The sequence below is a fragment of the Manis javanica genome, chromosome X (assembly GCF_040802235.1).
Source record: "Manis javanica isolate MJ-LG chromosome X, MJ_LKY, whole genome shotgun sequence".
In the NCBI taxonomy this organism is placed as follows: Eukaryota; Metazoa; Chordata; class Mammalia; order Pholidota; family Manidae; genus Manis; species Manis javanica.
The window spans coordinates 2084137-2105043 of NC_133174.1; the positions used below are offsets into that span (position 1 = coordinate 2084137).

Here is a 20907-nt window from a genome sequence, read left to right on the forward strand (position 1 = left end):
GGGGACTGATTCCTCCTGGTGCTAAACCCGGGGACGTGTGGGAACACTTGGAATAGAACTGCAGGATACAGAGATGCATTTATAATCTAACACATCTGAAAGCGATGCCCTCTTGGAAGCAGGTAATAAGACAAGGGTAAACAAACACAGAACTCAAATCATGAAACCAAAAGATACCTATGTATTTGTTATGTCTCTTCTAAAATCAATACTGACATCAGAGTAAAAAGCAGTCAAGAAGGGCCTTCTGTTTATTTCTATTATTATATTACTCAAAGGTGTTTTGGAAGCTTCTTAAAAAATGCAATGTGATAAGTAAATGAAAATGTCCTATAAAAAAGACAGATAAAATGGGAGCCCTTTAGTTGATAACGTGAATATGTATCTGAGAGTCTATTAAAAATCTATTCATAGGAATAAGGAATAATTCAATTTGGTAAAATGAGGGAATACGGAGTAAATAAACAAAAACTCTCAGTTTTTTTTTTTTTCTGTTCTGGCAACAAGAACTTAGAAGCAATATGGAAACATTCTATTTAAAATCCAGTATTATAGAAAACATTGAGAGCACATTTAATAAAACGGGCATCGGAAAGAAATGAATCAACTTGTCCTGAAGGGAAGCGAACAAGACCTGAGCCAGGGACGTACGTGCCCTGTTCGTAAATGCTTAAACTTCGTGTCGTGAAAATTCCAACGTTGCCAAAATTCATGTATGAATCAACTGCAATTCAAATCAGATTCTTAACAAGGTACGTTTTCCTCCCATAGGACAAAGTGATCTTGGAGTTGATAGGGGAGGTAACGTGGACAGGTAAGAAATAAATTTCTGTAACCGTCAATGACACACAGCCTGAGCTACGACCAGCAGAAATACACTGTAAACAGCAGGTGGAGGTGTCACTCTAAATGAGGATTTATGACGGCGGGTGACACAAACTGACCAGTAAGAAACCCCAGCTCTCCTCCAGGCCACAGGACTGAGGCTGGGTGGCCTCAGAAGCAGTGCTGAATCACGCCCTTCGGCCCCCTCTCCACATTTGCACTAACTGTAAGCAAATTCTAACAGCACTTTTTTTCCTGGGTAGACCCTGACAGATGTTATTTTTCAGTAATATTACTATAACTAATATTAGGTAAAATTTTTAATGCATTGCATTGTAACTAATATCAGGTGAAGTGCTGTCAATCGAAAATGCTGGATTTGAGCTTTGTCGCTGTGTGGATTCGCTTCAGTGAGTTATGTAAGTAAAAGAGCATACATGTTTTAAGTCATGTTTTAAGTCACTGTAGGGACAGTAATAGATAAAGGAGGAAATGAATCAAAAACCCTGTGGAGGCTGTACAAATGTAGTTCTGAGTGAGGGTCTATGATAGACAAATTAAGAGGCTCAATGCATATAAACAACTGGTACACCTTCAAGAAACCTTTTTTTAAAAATAGCTATTGGAGCTTGTTTCACCGTTGCTTTTTTTTAAAAAAAAAACAACAGAGCAAATGCTTGAAGACTTTTCGAGGATGAAATCATAAAAGCCAACTTAGTTTTATTTTTGCAAGACAGACAGCTGGTAAAATGACAGCACTGAAATCATGTTACCAAGGTACAAGGACAGTCTGTGACACCTCCCCTTGTCAGCAAGCAAGTGTCCTTTCTAATTAAATGAGGAAATGAGTAACCAAGACATCATCACGGCTAAAGTTAAAGCATTAGAAAGACTCAATGTGCTATCTGCCAAAACTAAGGAATGAATTATAAATAGCAATAGCTGTGGCCTAGCCCCCAGTCACGGTATCATCTATAAAATGGGGACAATGTCAAGTAGTGCTAGGATAAAATACAAAGAATTCACTATAGAGGCTCACCACAGTGTTTTATATCGTGACCACTATTATTATCTTATGCACTGAAATAAGCTGTCTCCTGACAGGCTACATATTGCATGAGCAAAATTCATACAACAAATTAATATTGTGGCACTTTATCATCAACGAACTGGTTACTTTAAGGATTCAAGATAGTATTAATTTAACTTTCAGAAAACATTTGAATGTCCAAACTCTGAGCAAGTGAAAAGATAAAGCTGACATGAACAAATCAACGTCATTTCTCTTAAATTGTTTGTATCAGAACTTATGTCTTAAAATAACACAGAAGCACATAAACTGGAGATTGTATGAAAATGCAGGGATATTTCATGATCTGAGACAAATACGAGTCCTTTAGGCATGCCGTTGCCCTCATGAAAACCTCGACTCTGGTTTATAAGAAGCTTAAAAGGAAAGGTGAACTTATTCAACCATAGATTGGCTTTTTTTTTTCAACAAAAACCTACATGCAGGTTTTAAATGCACTGATTATTCTCAAATACAATTTTTTCCTGATATGGCGATGTTTTCAAGTTATGCCATTTTATGCTTTCTGGGGCACAGATGCTTTCATGAGCAAACTTAGCTTTTGCAGTTTTGCCTAGTCCTTAGTTTACTCTTGCTGGTACACACGGGGTAACTCTCACCAGCTCTGTTCTTGTCTGGGTTCACCTTGTCCTGGAAAATACCCAGTGCAGAGCCCGTAAGCCAGTCTCTTCCCAGGCAAGTGCAATATTCAAAACGTGAGCAAATGACTGGTTCATTTAGAGAGTTTACAGGAAAAGGGGCGGTGTACTCTAAGAATCCTCTTTCCTGCGCTACCATTAGTTGGTCTTTTCATCAACGCTTTAAAAGCCTGGGAGGAAAGACAGATATTTGCATCTACTGATTGTCACTGCGTTGGGGGTGATCTTGCCTAACACCTGGGGATGCTAAGAAAACCTCCAGCCACCAGTTCCCTTAGACACATGTTCTTCACTGCCGCCCACCATCAGAAGCCAGCTCTCGTGGGTTAAGCAGAAAGATGCTCCAGAAAAAGAAATTGCACAGATCCCCAGTAGCTTATGAACTTATCCAATGTAGATCAACAGCCACGGGGCATCTGGGGACTTAGCCCATCTCTGACGCCACCCTGGGATGCCCACGGCCATGACTTCCTCCCGGGGCGGCGAGCACCGCAGCAGGCTGCTCACCTCTCCTGCCAGCCACACCCATAAAAATGCCAGATGGGAGAAGCCTGGGTACCTGGTTTCAGTACTTCCTGCAAGAGATGCTAGCAATTCGGCATTTAAGGATTCTTGAGTAGATGAGCTTCACAAAGCGAGAAGTGTGCCTGACCTAGCAAGTGAGTATAAAATTAGTCAAGGAACCAAAATTATGAAATGGTCCACCAAAGAATTTGTGGCTGCATCAGGGAATTTTCTGACAAACGAATGCCCTTCCTCCCAGTGCAGACATCTGAGTGATGGCTGGCCCTCCGATAAACAGGTAGGTGGGGATGGGGCTGAGGAAACAGTCCCTGGGTTCTTTTGAGGATGAGAAACAAAGTATCAGTTAATTATGCTACTAAAGTATCTGTATGCTACTAAAGTATGCTACAAAGTATCTGTTAATTATGCTACTAAAAAATTACTCCCCCCCATTACCAAATATATCACATTTTAGAGCTTTGTCTAAATATTACTTATACCATCAGCGATGTGTAACTGCCTGATGCGGGAAGGACAAAAGTGAATTAAAAATGTAAAAAGCCATCCTGGAATAAAGGACTAATAAAGCACTTTTACTTGAATCTATTTGCAGTTGAATGAACTCAAGATAGAAAAACAAACAAACAAACTCTTCTTTATAAAGGGGACAAAACCTTCCACTCTGAGCAGTGATGAAATGGTATACTCGAGATAAAAATAAAATTGCAGGTAAGAGAAAAATCTACTAATCCAGCTCCTTGGGAAACACCTCGGCAGGAATGCTGGGGATGGAATTCACGGATAAAAGCTTTTCTTATTCCTTAAACTTTTACTGTTTGACAGTATGAGATGCTTTGCTTCTCAGATCCGAGTGTCCACCAGCAAAAACTCCCTTGGAAACATCAGATGAGCAGCAAATCCCTCTCTTTAATGGCTATTCATCGAGATGCTTTTTCCAACCTAAATTGTGTGGGAGAAGAAAACTCAGAAGCAGGCAGCACATCTCCCCAGGGACTTGAGGATGGCACGGTTATTGGAATTAGAGCCGATCTCAGTTATGGAGCTGTAAATGCATTGGGTGTACACATTCAACTTGCAGAGTACAAGGGGAGAAAAGCACACACTTCTCTAGTTTTACTGGCTGCAAGGAGAGCTGTCCTCTTAATTTACAGCTGTTCATGTGCAAAGACATCGATCCTGACCCTCCCAGAGATGCACCTGTCACAGGGATGTCTGGCTGCTCAGCAGGTCTCCAGGACCTCCGCCTATTAAAACATGGCAGAGTTCTAAGAAGAAACGCCCACCTCCCCTTCCCCAACCTCCACATCTTCCTGTGTTGATTTTGCCCCCTAACTGTCCCTGGTACCTTTCCATCATGGCTGTGCCCATCCCTGAGGACATGAGACTTCATCTCTGGCCTGAGGCTGTCCTTTTCCTTCTCAGACCCCAAACTGAGCCCCATCCTTGACTTCCAAACGTTCCTCTCCTGTAAAGGCACGGTCCTGAACCATTTTAGAATTGGGGTGTTCTTTCTTCAGAGACCCATATATGAAGCCGATAAATTAGGCTCCGAGTTCAGCTGGAGGACTCAGAGCTCTCATGATTTGTAGCCTTAATCCTGGTCAACCAGAAGGCTGTCCGTCCCCTCCCATCACGTTAAGCAGCCCATGAAGTGAAAAGTATTATCTTAGATCAATGTCGCCAATCACGAATGGAATAGGACACACCCATGGTCATTTACATGTTCTAGCAGCCACATGAAAACACGGGAAATGGAACAAAGTGTACCTGAAACTAACATACATATTATTTAGCTTAACATATACAAACTATTGTTTTAACACTAAATTGTTGTTGTAATCAATGAGGTATTAATGGAATACTTTGCTTTTCCTTCATACTAAATATTTATGAGGATTCTCCTAAATAATGCCAGAAAAGAAACCAGGGTAAAGATACGCTATTTCTCTTTTACCGGCAAGCATATGTTTACCATGACAGTGTTTTAATTTCTTGTTATAAAACTGCAATTCTATATAAAGCACGTTTGATTTTCAGATGATCAAAACCATATTTGGGTTGAAAACCTACAAGGAAGGAACTAACACTTTCAGCAAATTGGGATACAGCATTCATTAAAACCAGAAGACACACATTTTGACATTTCACCAAACAACTATGAAGCTGTAATGTCCGCTCGACACAAGAATTTGAGAGAATATGCCATAAAGACTCTTTAAAATGGCAATTTCTGAGTATCTAAGGCAACCTCACTGTGGAGATGTTTATAAATGCAGAGAAATAGAAACAAGGAAATGCAAAGGATCTATTAATAAACCACTGAGCAGTCACTGCCGTCAAGCCATTTGTGTATCTTTCCAGATGTCTGGCTACGGATAGCTGAGTATACAGGATGATCTCAAAATATTTTTAAAAAGCTAATAGAGTGTGACACTCTCCATGAATGTTTAGAAGCAGAAAGTAAACTAGGATATCCTAATGTAAGGAGCATCTCTAGAGAAAAAGTTCGATTTAAAAATATTTTAGAACATGAGGCATTAGCTCTTCATGTATGGCTTGTTGTGGGTGGACTATTTTCTGACAATTTCATGCCCAGTATACAGAGGGCTGTGGAGATGTAATTGTCAATGACCCGTTTTTTTTTTTTATTCGAGGGTCTTGCTCTGCTAGATCCCATACACAGAGTTGACGAGGATTTAATTATGGATTGTGACTCATGCCTTAGAGCAGACCAGTAAATTAAGCCAGCATGTAGTTCTATAACAGAACAGAGTAACGGAGATGTCCCTGCCACGTCAACCACAGGCCCCCAAAACAGTTAACTGTACATATTTTTTAAAGACACCTGTCCCTGAACAGGTGATTGTCAGTGTTTGGTGGGAAGATACCTCAGGCTCAAAGAGACCATCATTGCAAAACATATGTATTGTGTTTGTTCTTTTGGGTCCTGCAAGTGGCACTGACTCCTTTAAAATAAGGTTCTCTGTGTGAAAAACAACACAAATCATCTCTTTGTCCATCACCTTATTACATCGCCCCACAGGGTTCTCACCTCTCCCTAACCGATGCCTCTCTCTGGCACGACTACATCACATCTTACCACCTTTTCCGGGTGTATTTGAACTACCCTTCCTGTATTTTCTTCAAAAGAACATAGACATCGAGGTTTATTCAATGTCAGATTACTCAAGGTTTGTACAGAATCTGACCAAACATAGTTTTTCTCATTAGCTTTGTGGTAAATGAATGAAAAATTATATTGGTAACAGACATTTTTACAATAGGTAGGATGCTTGACGACTGAAGAGAGATTACTGTGTGTTTTATGATACAGAGCAGTGCTGTTTCAGACAAAATGTAATATTCAGCCCCATTTAATGGCAATATAGTTACTATTTTGCCCCTGGGTTCACTGATTTAGGGCTAATTTTTAAAAAGGCAAGCCAAGTCTAATAAAACAAAATAGATAATGCATTTAAAAATCTGACATGGAAAGTTCCTGCAATCATTATTTGGACAATGAATGCGTAGGTTAGTACACAGGGAAACTGCTAACTCAACCATTTATTTGCCAATTAAACAATTTTAGCAAATTGACTCTGAACTTTGAGACAGAATGTTGTGTGTCGTCAGCAGTTTAGCCATGTTCGCGGGTGTGATGTAGTAAAAGGAAAATCTAACAAATACATCCACCAAAAGCCATCTCTTGGAACTTTTAGCAAATGCGCTACTTTGAACCAGGAGTGGCGTACTCTTGATAGCAAAGTGCCTTTTATAGATCAGACAGCCACTTTAGAGAAAAGTAGCTCTTAGCATAAAGGAACTCAGGGTTCAGATCGTAACCATCTGGTATCATTCTGAGACCTGCCAGACACTTGCACAGGGAAAACGTTCTCTCATTTGTGAGTCTCGATGTTAGACCCATCGCCTTCTGACTCTCCTTTAAGAGCAGGCGCTCAAAACATCAGCACAGAAAACCTTGGTCCCAAGAGTGACTTGACATTTGAACCTGTGTTTCGCCGAAAGCCTGCAGATACCGCTTCCTGAGTCACGGTGTCATCTTTGAAGGGTCTAATGTGGCTTTTCAGTTGTATTATCTGACGTAGTTCCGCTCACCCACAGGGAGGCCTGCACCTGACCATACGCTGGGGTTGAAAGAGCCAGATGCCATCACAGGACGCAGTCTTCTAGGTGTGACGAGGAAACAGTAACACCTTTACGCAGACACCGTTTGCTTGTGCAAGCACAAGTGGGGCACAGTTTTTCCAAGTTACTTTGCAGACACAACAGCAGTAGGCTGTGAGCTCTCACGGATGAATGGAGCAGATAAAAGAATAGTGGGGGACTCTGTGCAACCACAATATCCTTTAGGAGACAGAGCGTCCCGCTATCGACTCACAGATAGTACTGGAGACATCTGAGGAAACTGCAATATAAGTCACAGGATTTTATGACATCAGAACACTTGCTTTATTTTCATTAGGTATGATAAATGAATGGCTGCCATGCAGGAAAATGTTGTTTTATTTTTGGAGATGTATCCTGAATTATTTGGGGAAGAAATGCCAGGGTGTCTGTCTTTATTTGAATTGGTTAAGATCATCTATCCTGTAATATACTATTATGTACACATTTATATATTAATACTGTTTTTATTTTTTTTGTTGGAATATAGTTGATATACAATATTGGCTTCACATGTACAACAGTGATTTGATAATTACATACACTCCTAAATCCTCAACACCGTCAGTGTAGTGCCCCCGTTACCACAGAGATAATACGGTATCGGTTCTCTTCTCTGTGTTGTATTTTCATTCCTATAACTGATTTATTTTATACTTTGGAGTTTGTACTTCTCTAACCCCTTCACCTATTCCACACAACCTCCATTCTTCTCCCTATGGTAACCAACAGTCTCTTGTCAAATATTTATGGGTGCATTTCTTTTTATCGAGATCCCACGTTAGTAAAATCATATGGTATTTGTCTTTCTCTATCTAACTTTGAAGTTAGCACAGTACCCTCCACATCCATCATCATCACAAAAGCAACATTTCCTTTTTCATGGCTCAGTAATATTCCACTTGCTGTAAGTAGCACTTCTTTCTTATTCGCTCACCTGTAGATGGGCACTTGGGTTTCTTCTATATCTTGGCTACTGAACATGCTGCAATGAGTATAGGTGAGCACCTATCTTTTCCTATCAGTGAAATGCTCTGTTTTTAACTCAGGGGCAATTCTCTATCCAGTGGGCATTTTTCACTGTCTGGAGACATGTGGGTGGGGGATGAAAGGGCTACAGGCTTCTAAGTTGGTAGAGAGCAGCAAGGATGCAGAAGCCCTACAATGAGCAGGGCAGCCCCCATCACAGGCTTCTCGGGCATGCAATGCATTTTATTCATTACCCAAAGTCAGCATAAAGCACACATCCCCCACCTCAGATAGCTGCATCGTCAGTACTTGTCAGCTTGCATTTTCTAGAACTTATCAATGAAAACATGCAGAGCGGGTTCACTGTGAACAGCTTGACACACTAAGTGTTCTATTTCTCACATCCTCCGACAGGATGCAGGCACCAGAGCTTTGGCTTCATTTCTTCTCCGACCTGTTTTCCACTTTCCCAGCTTTCCTGAGATACAGTCGACAAATGCAAATTGCATAAAATGAAGGTGTTCCATGTGGTGATTTGGGGGACGTGCACATTTTCGTACAAGCATCATAATCAAGTCGATGAACACATCCGACACCTTACACAGTTCACAGTTTTTGTGTGTGTGGTGAGAAACTTGACATCTGCTCTCTTGGTCAAATTGAAGCACACACAGAGCATTATTAACTACAGTCACCGTGCTGTACGTTAGTCCCCAGAACATATTCATCTTAAAGCTGGACGTTCATATGCTTTGACCATCTCTCATCTCCTCGACCTCCTGGTCCCTGGTAACCACCCGTCTACTGTCTGCTTTCACGAGGTTGACTATCGTAGGCTTCCCCATAGACCATGAGGTGTCTGCCCTTCTGTGTCTGGCAATGTCACAGCACCACATCCTCCACATCAGAGTAAATGGCAGTGTCTCCTTTTGAAAGGATGAATAATATTCAGGGATGACAGGACAGCATAGAGAATATAGTCAATAGTGCTGGGATATCTTTGTGTGGTGACAGATGGAAACCACCCTTAGCATGGTGAACCTTTTAGTAATGCTTGTGATTGTTAAACCACTATGTTATACACCTGAAACCAATATATTTTATGTCAATGATACTTCAATCAAAAAAGAAAAAGTGTTGTTTTTTTTCTCCTTGTCAGTAAGTTTTGTAGGAAAATCTATTCTGTAACAATGTCAGCTATAGGTGATGCACATATTTTCTCCCAATCTGTGACTTATGTTTTCCTTGTGAACATCAAAATAGTTTTATTTTAATGAAGCCTATGTATTGAATTTGTCTGTGTGCCCATTTTAAGAGGTATTTTCCAACCTCAGCGATGCAAATGCCTTACTCTGAAATTTAATTTTAACATTTTACACTTTCAAACATAACTGGATTTATGATCCATTTTTAAATAACTTTTCTGCATACTATCAAGAAAACCTGATTTTTTTCACAGAAGTTGTCCATTTCAAATAGGTGGTGCACTTTGCTAGCATAACGACGTTACCCATCTTTTTTTAAATTATTTTTTCTTGTCTATATGCTTGGAATGGTGTCACTTATCACTCATGCTCATAGTTTTTAAAACTTCCTTTGTTATGAGGTCTCATTATTTATACACCACGTTTACTGATTTTATAAAGAATCAGCTTTTTTAAAGTATTACTTTGAAATATTTAGAGACTCAAAACAAGCTATAAAAATAATACAGTGACTTGTATCTTAACCAGCTTCCTCAAAGATAACATCTTATAACTAACAGGACAATATCTGTCCTAGAACTTTGAAATTGATAAAATGCTTCCATTAACTAGACTACAGACCTATTTCAGACTTCACCACTTTTACAGGTACTTGGTATGTGTGTGTGTTGAAAAATCAACTTGGGGTTTGTTAATTAATGACTCAGTGTTCTATTTCAGTTATTTAATATTTATTCTATCATTCTGTCTCCTATTTTCCTTTAAACTCTCTCTTGCTTTGCTAGCTAGGTGAAAACTTAGCTGATTTTACATGCTTGTGTATTTTTACATAAGCATTCAAAGAGACAAATATTCCACAATGTTTTGAACTGCTTGCAAGCAACATATTTTGATATACAGTTTAATTTCATTTCTGTTCCAATTATTCTTACAATTTCCCTAAAGATGTTTTCTTTTGAACCACATTAATTCAGAAGTGTGTTGTTCAGTTCCTAAATAACGGACAATTGTTTACATAGGCAATATTTATCAAATTCTAATTCAGTCTCATCGTGATCAGTATTAGGACGGAATATAAGAAAATATTTAAGTAAAGGACAGGCACAGGAAAAAAAAATGCTATTTAAAGCTGAAGAAAGATCATGAGAGAGAGAAATACTCCAAACAATGTATATTCCAATGTCTGAAAAACGTCTCACAAAGTTTATGGTAGTTTCTTACAGAGACTATGGGGAATTTTGAGCTTGATAATCATGTAAGAAAACTATTTTGCAGCTTGTTGAGTGATAATTCTCAGGAAGTGTCAAGGAGGACTTGTTATGCCTTATTATCAAGCTACTGTAAGTTTCTTTGGGCTGCGCAAGAAAGAGCATTCTCCCTGGCTCTCATCTACTTCGTATGATTGTCCAGAGTATGCACGGAGGCATAGAAGGCACGCTGCAAAGAGCAATAGCTTGCTTGGAGCAGGATTCACATCACAGAAACATGGAAATGACTAGCTAAATCATGACGAAATGTAACACAGAAAGGCTAAAATCTTGCATTTCACTTTTTTTTAAGGCAGGATTGAGAATTCCCAGTTTAACTGAACTCCATTTAACAGATACGGGATGTCCAGAGGAAGGTGTTCACTAGCTCTGACAATTCTGGTTAGAGGGTCTGCAGGTGACCCACAGTTGCAACTGCCACATTTTAAGATCCACGTTGAGAAATCAGAGGAAATCCAGACAAAAGCCACGGGTGGCAATAAAGGGACCCACAATTGTGTGATTTGAGCAGATAGATAAACCTGGGAGAGCATCCACTGGAGGAATAAGAATGGAGGAGTGAGACTTGCAGGGCGAAAAAGCAAAGGTCTCTTTAAGGGCAGACTGTACGCTCATTAAAACTCTTCTTAGAGCCGCCCTGTGAGACCGTCAGCTTCCTGCCGACATTTCCAAAGGGAGTGTGTCCATTTGCCAGGAGGGACACGGAGGAGGCAGACATGAGTGGACCTCAAGAGTGAGTAAACAATGGTACCACCCCGGGTTAGTGAAGGTTAACAAAAGTAGTGCAGGAAATAAGCAGGGTCCCCTCTCGCGGCTGAGTGGACAGCTAATGACTCAGCCACAGACTTCAGAAGAACCTGCCTACAAAGAGAAACAGAGGGATTCTATTTCCCAAGAAGCGAGTAAGTCACAGCATACAAAACACCTGTTATTTTTTTCACCGAGAAGACATTTTTGCCATGGGTCCACAGAAGCAAGAAATGATTTGCATGGACGCTGCCTTAGGAATTTTATCTTTCTTTCAACTACTGGTCAAACCGGCCAGTTACTAAGCACGGTGTGGTGTGTGCAGACAAATGCATAAGGATGGATGTAATGTCTACATTCCAGGGAGCCTGGAGTTGGCCCAGGGCCGTTAAGCATTTTTATTGATGGAACCAAAGAGGGAAAAAGAAAATTGCGCTGAGATTAAGAAAGGAGAAGTAAGTAAGTGCATAGCCAATCATGTTGCACGTCCTTTTCCACAAATAAGTAACGAGGCCGCCCTCAATAGGTAACCACTTTGTGGGTTAGGGTTCACCAATGTTTGCAAAAGTGACCGACGCTGAAAGTTTCTGGCCTTTGCAAAGAAATTACCAAATACAGGAATGGAACAAAACAAAGGAAATAGCCACGCGAACAATGCTGAGAAAATGTGTTGCTCCAAAGGAGGGTTCAAGTGAAGCAGTCAGTGGGGAATCACGCTGGTCTGTGGACCCCAGGACACGTTTTCTCAACAGAGGAAAGGGTCCAGTGATATCCGGGTTCTCAGAAGGGGCTAGAGCAGGGAGATTCTTTTTGGAAACAGATTGCCTCAAAACGTGTCTAGAAGAAAGTTTAATGAAAGCATTATCTACGAAGGTGTAGAGAAGACGACACTCAATAATTTGCACTCTGAGTTTTCCCTGACAGAGTTACTGATCTATCACCAGCCCAGGGTGCACGGCAGCAGACGGAGAGGGTGTTCCTCAGACACCAGAGAGCTTCAGGGGGCTGATGCTAAGTGGAACCCCGGAAAAACCAACAAGGAATCGTGTTTCATGAGCCCCGCCACGTGAAATATGCTAACAATCTTCTCTAAAATAGCACCATATTGTTGCAATCAAGGAGAAATTGATCCAGGAATTGACCCAACCGTATGTGAAAATTTAGTCCATGAAATGATGCTATCCACCAATCAATGGGGACTTCATAGTATATTTGTTTTGGGAAACTGGAATAAAAGATTCCTTACTTGATTTACACTGTGCACAAAATGGACTTCAAATGGATTACAGATGTAAATAGAAAAAACTGAAAATGTATAATTTTAGTACAGATGATGAATTTCTCTAAAATCTGCATGTACAGATGTGGTTTGACTCAAAGCCCAAATGCAATTAGATAGATGATGGACAGACAGATGGATGATTGGGAGGTAAGATATATAGAGATGGATAGATAGGGAGATGGATATAGGCACATATAAAGATAGATGATAGATTAAATAGATACCATAGGAATTAACCTATGTATTTCCTTTCTGATTTTAATACATAAAAATAGGTATGTTTGAATGGATCAAATGTTACATGTCAGACATGTCAGAAGTGTTTAAGGAACAAAACAAACTGAGCCCTACATAATGAATAAAAGAAATTTCTATCATCTAAATTAAGGAATCAGAAATATATAAAGAAAAGGGAACAGCATTGTATTCTATACTGAAGATCTGTTAAAAGGTTAGACTTCATGTTAAGTGTCCTTGCCATAATAAAACAAAACGAAATATTAAAAACTACAAAGTGAGTAAAAAGGAATAAAATAATAAAATAAATTGGTTGTCACATTGAAAGTAAATGGATTCTATTTCCCATTAACATGAAAAGTGCAATTTCGTGATGTTTAAATTTTCACATTATTATTTAGCAGAAACATACTTAAAACACAGTGAGTAAGATTGAATATTAAGTGATGGGCAATAAAAGTAGCAGCTGAATGAAAAACAAAAATTAATATTCATTTGAATATCACGTGAAAGTTTTGGTTTAATGAAGAGAACTTTTAATGAGTAATGATGAGATTTCTGGTGTTTTATAAATCTGTACATATTACCAACATGACATGAGAAATAAACAGAAAATGATAAAAATGAAAATTTAAGTACTACAAGGAATCTCATTCTGGTTGGACAGATTTACTAAATAAAAATAAGAAAAACTGAGTAACAAAATCACCAATTTGCTTTTGTGCCCATATCTGCATCTGTGGGAGGGATCTTCCCGCCGTCAATAACACAATCTACTCTTTATGTATCAATGGCGCTTGCATGAAACTCAATATGTGGGTAACTTAGAAGGCAAAGACTACCTGCCTAGTCAATAAAAGCAAAACGATGCTCAAATAAAACATTGGTGAGAAAGCCTAGTAATTAAGAAACACACTTTGCAAAAAACGCTGTCAAAGCAGCAGCCACCCTGAACTCACCATGCCAGAGACACACTGAGTCACAGTAGCTGTTGGTGGCCCCCAGGATTTCCTGATAAAATAATATAGAATGAAGACAGACATGGCTACACAACGCCAGCCCTCAACCTAACTCTACAGAGAAGCGTGGCCACTCTACAAGTTAATGCTAAATTTTACCAAATTCCAGAGATCCATCTGTCATGGTCCCACCATGGTGAGAGATTTGAAATCTAGCTGGAATGTGTGAAAGAGGGAGGGAAGACAAAGTTACCCTGCAGCTTACCTGTCTTACACTGAGAATACGTTTTGAGTCATTATTTAGAACATGAATGATAATGAAAAAGAGATAGGATAGTATAGCTCAAAGAGTACAAAAATTGCATAAGAGTAAAAGTAATAGAACTCAAATTTTTTGGGTGTGTATTGGGCAAAGAGCTTATCTTCCTGGCATTTGAAGTCCTAATTTCTAAAATCTGTAGATGTCACTGACTTTGATTTTTTGAATGCATTTCCATGGGTTGTCTTCAAGAAAATTGCTCAATACATATGTGCATGTATGAATATTTCTGGAGAGAGAATCTCAGGTTTCTTTAGTCTCAATGTTGTTTGTGGTTCAAAAAAAAAATACAGAAAGTATTGTATTGGTACATCAGTTGTAACGGGATCTGATTTCAGCAGAAAATAATGGGTTCCTGTCAAATCTGAGACACTCGGGTTAGAATGAGGCTCTGCACACAGTATTTGACTTTGAACATAACCAATTCAATTCATGAAATTATTTTCATTCAGGAGGTTTTCCAAGTTAACTCTTGTTTTCTTAGTCTCTGATGAACACGACAAAGACATTGCATCGCTCCATAAAAAGAGAAGCATACATTCAAATGTGTGCCTTCAGCCTCCACGATTCCCTTCTCCAGGCTTCTGTGCCTGCTTTTGCTATGTTTTCATTCCTGGCCAAAATGAAACGTGTCGGTCTTAAGCTATGAAGGCTTATGAATTTCAATTCCTGATAAACTTAGACACTGGCTTTGAAAACTCTACAAAAATGAAAACTTTTTTGTTTGTTAAACATGTGGCCATCCACAGATTTCTGCAGCTCTCAAAGCACATCCACCTCTATGTTGTATTTTCTCTCTATCTTCATTCCACAGGCAAAGAGCTGAAATATGCCCAAGGAAAAGCTACCCACATGTATAATGACACAGTAGCTCGATGCTATAAGCAACATACGTGACTCTAAAAAGCGCTTTCACCAGCATCAGCTCACCCAGGAACAAAGCCACGTGCTTTCGGTTTGGGGAACACTTGTGCAGACCTTCACAATGACGGCACCATCGTGCAGGTAGCATCCGGTTGTTAACACCAGACCCACACTGCTCTAGCTAACGAGGGAAGAGAGACAGTGTTTCTGGTTCTAAAATGCAGCAATGTTACTCACTTTGGGTCCAATATGTTCAATCATAGAATCATCTCAAGAGTGCTTCGGATACTCAGTAAGTGTTCTAGGGAGGGGTTGCTTTTGATGTCCACTTACAAAAACCCCATGTATGTATTTCCAGTTTGTCATGTTAAAACACTGAAATGCATGCAGTTCAAGGCCACCCTGGATGGCTGACCACCCCAGTTACTTTTATTTCTGTCCCTTATTGGTTCATTATATGTATACCAGCATTGAAAACATTATGATTTTTTGTCAGTTACGTAAAACTGGGGGTTCATTACTCATAATCAGATGCAAAGATGCGGCTGCAAAGCCAAGAAAACTTCCAGTGTGCAATGAGGAGCATGACATATGTAATGTTTGGGCATGAATTTGTACAGTAAGCATTATTACTGTACACACTTGAGAGATTCAAGTCAGTCTCCCTTATCCTGTACTCTGCTCCATACGGAATGGTTTTGTGATCCACGTTGAAAATAGTCCTTTCTTTCTCATACAGGCATAAACCTAACACTGTTACATACTCTCCGCAGTTCAGCTACGAGAGCAGCCATCACTGCCCGTGCAATGAGCATTTCTCCAATTTTTGGTTGAGGAAATGCAGTCTCATTACTTTCAAATTTTCATCTGGCTTGTACATGGTGGGACAAGCTAAATTTCCTTCCAGCCAGTAAAGAACATGTTTTTTACATGTGCGGGAGGCTTCACCACGAATCTTGCACATTTAAACATTAAGATTTAATGACAGGGTAGATATTTAACTATATACTTATTCAATTCATTGCACAAATATTCTCATTTGGACCTACAGTGATTTGCAGAAAGGGGACAAAGATGCAAGACACATACAAAACTGAAAGGAAATGTAATTGTAAAGGGTATCGGTCAAGGTCCTGTGGTGGAGATGATCAATGTGAGAGGTCATAAAGGACAGAAAACCTTTATGGTGGATGCAGTGAAATCTTTTCTTGATAAGAGGAATGAAGTTAGAGGAAGCTTTGGGCTATCCACCATGGTAGCCATCAGCCGTAGATGGATATTTAAATTTCAGGGACTTAAAATAAACAACTAAACAGGTCAGTATCTGGGTGAGAGACTTGCCCCATTTGAAGGGCTCAGGACCACAAAAGGCTAGCGGCTACCACACCGGGCAGCATGAGTGAAGAACATGGCCATCAGCTCAACACCTTCCGGGGGAGAGGACACGTCTGAGAACAGCAATGAAGAGCAGACTCGGGTAAAGATGTTCCTATCGGCAGTTAATTTCTAGATTAAATGGTGTTAACGAAAGAGCAGGAAAGATGTGAAGTGAAATCCTTCAACAGAGTTCAAATTAAAGTAATCAAATGTAAAAAAAAAAAAGACATCCCTATGGATGAACTGCTTCAAAATTGTGTCTAAATTGAGGACACACCTCTTTGTTCAAATATCAAACAATCACTCCTAAATTATACAAAGATACAGAGTTAGGAATAGGGAGGGAAGTGCTGTGCCTGGACGAGATGGCATGAAATCTGAAATCTGAAGCTTCTAGTCCAGGCCGTCTGGACTGTAAATACTTTAAAGGCATCTAAACTGGGTGCCAATCCAGAGACGGCTGATGATTCCCTCTTACCCTTTGTCCCTTTCTGAGATCATGTCCCCTCTTCCACAGTCTCAAATCTCTACAGCTGGAAGACAAAAGCTAAAAGAAATTTGGTCTTCCCAACTCCTTCTAAATGACCCTCACGTTTTTTGAGTTCACAGTCCTTTTTAGATAAAAAAAATTAATGATTGCTCAACTCGTGCCACACACAATACTGGGTGTTCAAAACGAAACAAAAACTTTCAATGTCACCCTGTGAAATTTTCTTCTCTAGCTATCCAAGGAGGTTTAAATTATCTTGGGGGATATACAGAAAGGAAATAAATGGTGATGGTGCGCACTAAAAATAAAATTCAAGCAAAGACATCATTAGGTCTTTGTTGCTCAGATGAGTTTTGCAGGACTGAGTTGGAGACCCTCTCGCCCGGGGAGTGACGTCAGTGACTCAGAACAGAGAAGACTGTCTTGTCCGTGTGGCTGCTCCCCTGCCCAGACCTGCAGGCTCTGTGGGCAGCCAAGCTGACCGTGTGGCCCCAGGCGCTGCAGGGTTTCTGATTACTCTTTCTAATTCTTTTTCCTACAGAAACGTCCTGCCTGGCCACATAGTGTAGTCACCCAAATGGAGACTGTCTCCTTCAAGAAGTGTGATGTCTAGTTTGTATCACCTAAAACATCCTGAGACCTTTGACCAGTTTGGGGTCAGGAATGGGAGTGGAAGCTGCCTATGGCTGACGGGCCAGACAGGCTGGGGTCCCGCTGTGTCCCCCGACCTCACCAAAGTCCCGGGTGGGCCACCCTGGGATGGCAGCTCTCTGGGCCCAACCCACTACTGAACACATGTTCATATTTTGTCCCCAGAAAGACTCCCCAAAGGCTGGGACTCACAAAGCGCATGGCTGTCTGTGGCACACACCACATGGGAGCTTGGGCAAAAATTAAGTCAAGATATTCAACCGTGTAGACCACCCACCCAAGTCAAAACCCACGCAGGCACACGGCAGACCACCAGGAGCCATCTGCTGCAGTACCCAAGTTTCGGGAGGGGCCCACCAGGGCCGAGGCCTCAGAGGTGGGGGGCGGAGGTCTGTGTTCACGGCTCTCAGCCTGCTGTGGGACCGCCGTGCAAGGATGTGTTGGTCCAGAAAGGGTTTGATGGATGGCTGCCAGCCTCAAAGACAACTTCCTAGCGATGAGGTACGTGGTAAAACACCACACGGCCCCCAGCCCCTGCAGCACATGTCTCTCTCCAACCAACTTGGTTTCCAGAGATCCAAGGCTTTGCCGGATATGAGGGCACAAATGAGGGGCTCTCTGGGGCTCCTATGAGTCTCTGTTTTCTGGGGCTGCCTTTGGGAGGAGCTGTGGATCTTGGGAGGATATTAAATATGGTTTGCACCCCCTCTGGAGAGGCTCTTGTGCACGGGATCATTCAAATTGCCAGGAATAAATAATTTCTGGGCCCTCTCACCCCAGCCAAGGAGAGAATTTTCTATCTACCTCTTCCTGGCTCTTCATTCTTTATCCTATCAAAGCATCTTGCCTTTGGCCCTATTATACAGTCCTTTGAATGGAATGTTTACATGAAATGTTTCATCAAGTCCCTTTCATGAAATGTTTACATAAACTTTGCTTGTATCACATACCTCGTCTACTTTTATCATTTTTTCACATTCTGTTTACGGCTCTGAGCAGCTGCACACCTTCAACAGAGTCCCTTCAAAGGGAAGAATTGCAGGGACATTGGTTCATGTTGTAGGTGAATAACGAAACGGAATGAATGAAATAATAAAGTGATTTAAATGATAAAATTAAAAAATGAATAAAGCCAATTATACTAATGGTCGCTGTGACTGCTCAACGATCCACAAATAGGAATCTTAAAATTACAGAGATTATTCCCTCTTTATGAAGAAATTTCTAGAAAGAACTCTGTTGGTGAGACAGGTTGCTTTACACTAAAAAAAATCTGTTCCGAGTCCTCCATACCTTTAGTGAAGTATTTAGTTTGTCTCCCCCGTGAACACCACACACGTGGTGAGAAAATACACACGGATAAATGGATGCCATGGGCTGGTGTTACTTGACAGAAACTTAAGATATTCCTCGGAGAAAATAGAATTGCTAATCCGTTTCAAGGGAGACGTCTTGTATTGTGCACCAAGTTTTCACAAATGGAATTTAAATAAATCCTTGCTTCAGAGAAGTGAGGTTGAATATCTGAATTCTGAAATCAAGAGCCAACTCATTTATGTATATTTTTGTGTGGTGAACAATTTCTGGTTCAAATATATTTCAACATGGCGCATTGAACACATGAAGAACCACCTTGACATTTAGCAGCAGAATCCATCACATTTGTAATGGCCCAAGTCTCGGGCAGGAAAGCAATCGTATTCTTGGAAGCGCACATCCGAGGGACCGTCGACATTTCATCTTTCCAACACCCTGAACAGGTAGGGGGATATTTTCCCATGAGGGAGTGTTTTTGGGGTTTTTCTTTTGCCGTATTTTCCCAACTTTCTAATTAATATAAGCCACTTAACACAGGTGAGATAGTCCTGCATTCTGACCTTCACTCAAATCACTTGCAATCACTACAACTTGTTTTATGACAGTGAGTGAGTTGTACATGCATCGTTTCAAGATTGTTTTCACTCATTTATTCTCTTAATAATACGGACAACAAAAGAATAAAGCCGTTATGTTCTTTTCGGTACCACTTCATTTGGGGGTGAAAATGGATCACGTGGCTCAGAGGAGGACAATGACTTAATTAAGTTTCTGTGGTACTGGAAGCACACTGTTTTGGGGGGGGCTGCCTGTGGAGAAATCAGTTATATAGATATTCTGGTTATGGGAGGTAAGATTTTTGAGAGAGGAGAAAAGCGACCCCATTGAAAGGATCTCTTCCTTGGGAGAGGCGTTTACATACAATATTGAAGTAATCCTTGGCTTCCAGGTATGAATGGGGTTTGAAGGTCCTGCCAACCAAGGAAGAGAGAAATATGGGAACACATTGAGGAGAGGGGCACAGAATAGGACAGGAGCCAGAGCAGATGCGTTCCTGGTGGACGTGCGATGTCAACGCCTGAGTGACGGGCATAAACAGCAAGGAGGTCTCACAGGCCATGCTCTGGGCTGAGCTTCCCTACTTATACTCAGAGGGCTTTCATTCCGGTCTTATACCTTGTACACTATCTGCAATTGCACTTTGGTTGAAATAAGAGAATGTTTGGTGTCTGCTCCTGTGGCAGTTAAATCTCATGGGAGCTAGACCGCACCCACAGAGCAGTAAACTTTCTCAAACATGAGCGAGAAATTAGCCCTCAAGGAGCTGTGCCATCCCTCCATGACCAGGGAGAGGTGGAACGTGCGATGCACTCCAGAAAATCTCAAGGTGCTTCAAGGGCACTGAGCATCCTGAAACCAATTGTGAGCGGGCACAGTATCCACCCAGATGGTCAGTAAACCTCAGAACTAGAGTTATTATGTCTGATGACCTCAATACGGTCCCAAGCCGCCTTCTGTTTACCGAGGTCTCAAGAATCTTTCTGCCACCATGGTGCTATCACTTAATGTGGGTACGATCATTAGTTATCACCAGATCCCCAAAAACTCGCAATAAAAAGCAATAAACTTTGAAATTGTACACATGGAGGTCCAATCTATGAAGTCAGAAATGTGATTTATCAACCATGAACAGGAATCTAAAGATTTTGATGTAAATCTAGAGTTTGTGGCAACCATTCATATTGGGTTATTATGATATCCATTATCTCTTACCTAATTAATGAAATTGCTGTACAGAAAAAGGAAAATACATGTGCTTTTGTAATCAACAAAACCAGGTCTCCTTTGTCCTAAAAAATGCTGCTTTAAGGAATAAGGCTAATAATTAAAAATGGACATTTTTGGAATAGTTTCATGGCTGTATTATTTATAATAAATTTGACATTCCTGCTATTGACA

General features: G+C 40.6%; 2 long non-coding RNA genes across 3 annotated transcripts in view; one reads left to right on the forward strand and one right to left on the reverse strand.

Moving 5' to 3' along the window:
• The window catches only part of LOC140847418 (uncharacterized), a 371005-nt gene that overhangs the window by 282287 nt on the left and 67811 nt on the right, over positions 1-20907 (reverse strand). The window lies entirely within an intron of this gene.
• Positions 937-5420, forward strand: LOC140847446 (uncharacterized). Its single transcript, XR_012127444.1, has 4 exons — positions 937-1051; positions 1175-1244; positions 3671-3786; positions 3923-5420. It is a non-coding gene; the product is annotated as an uncharacterized lncRNA (long non-coding RNA).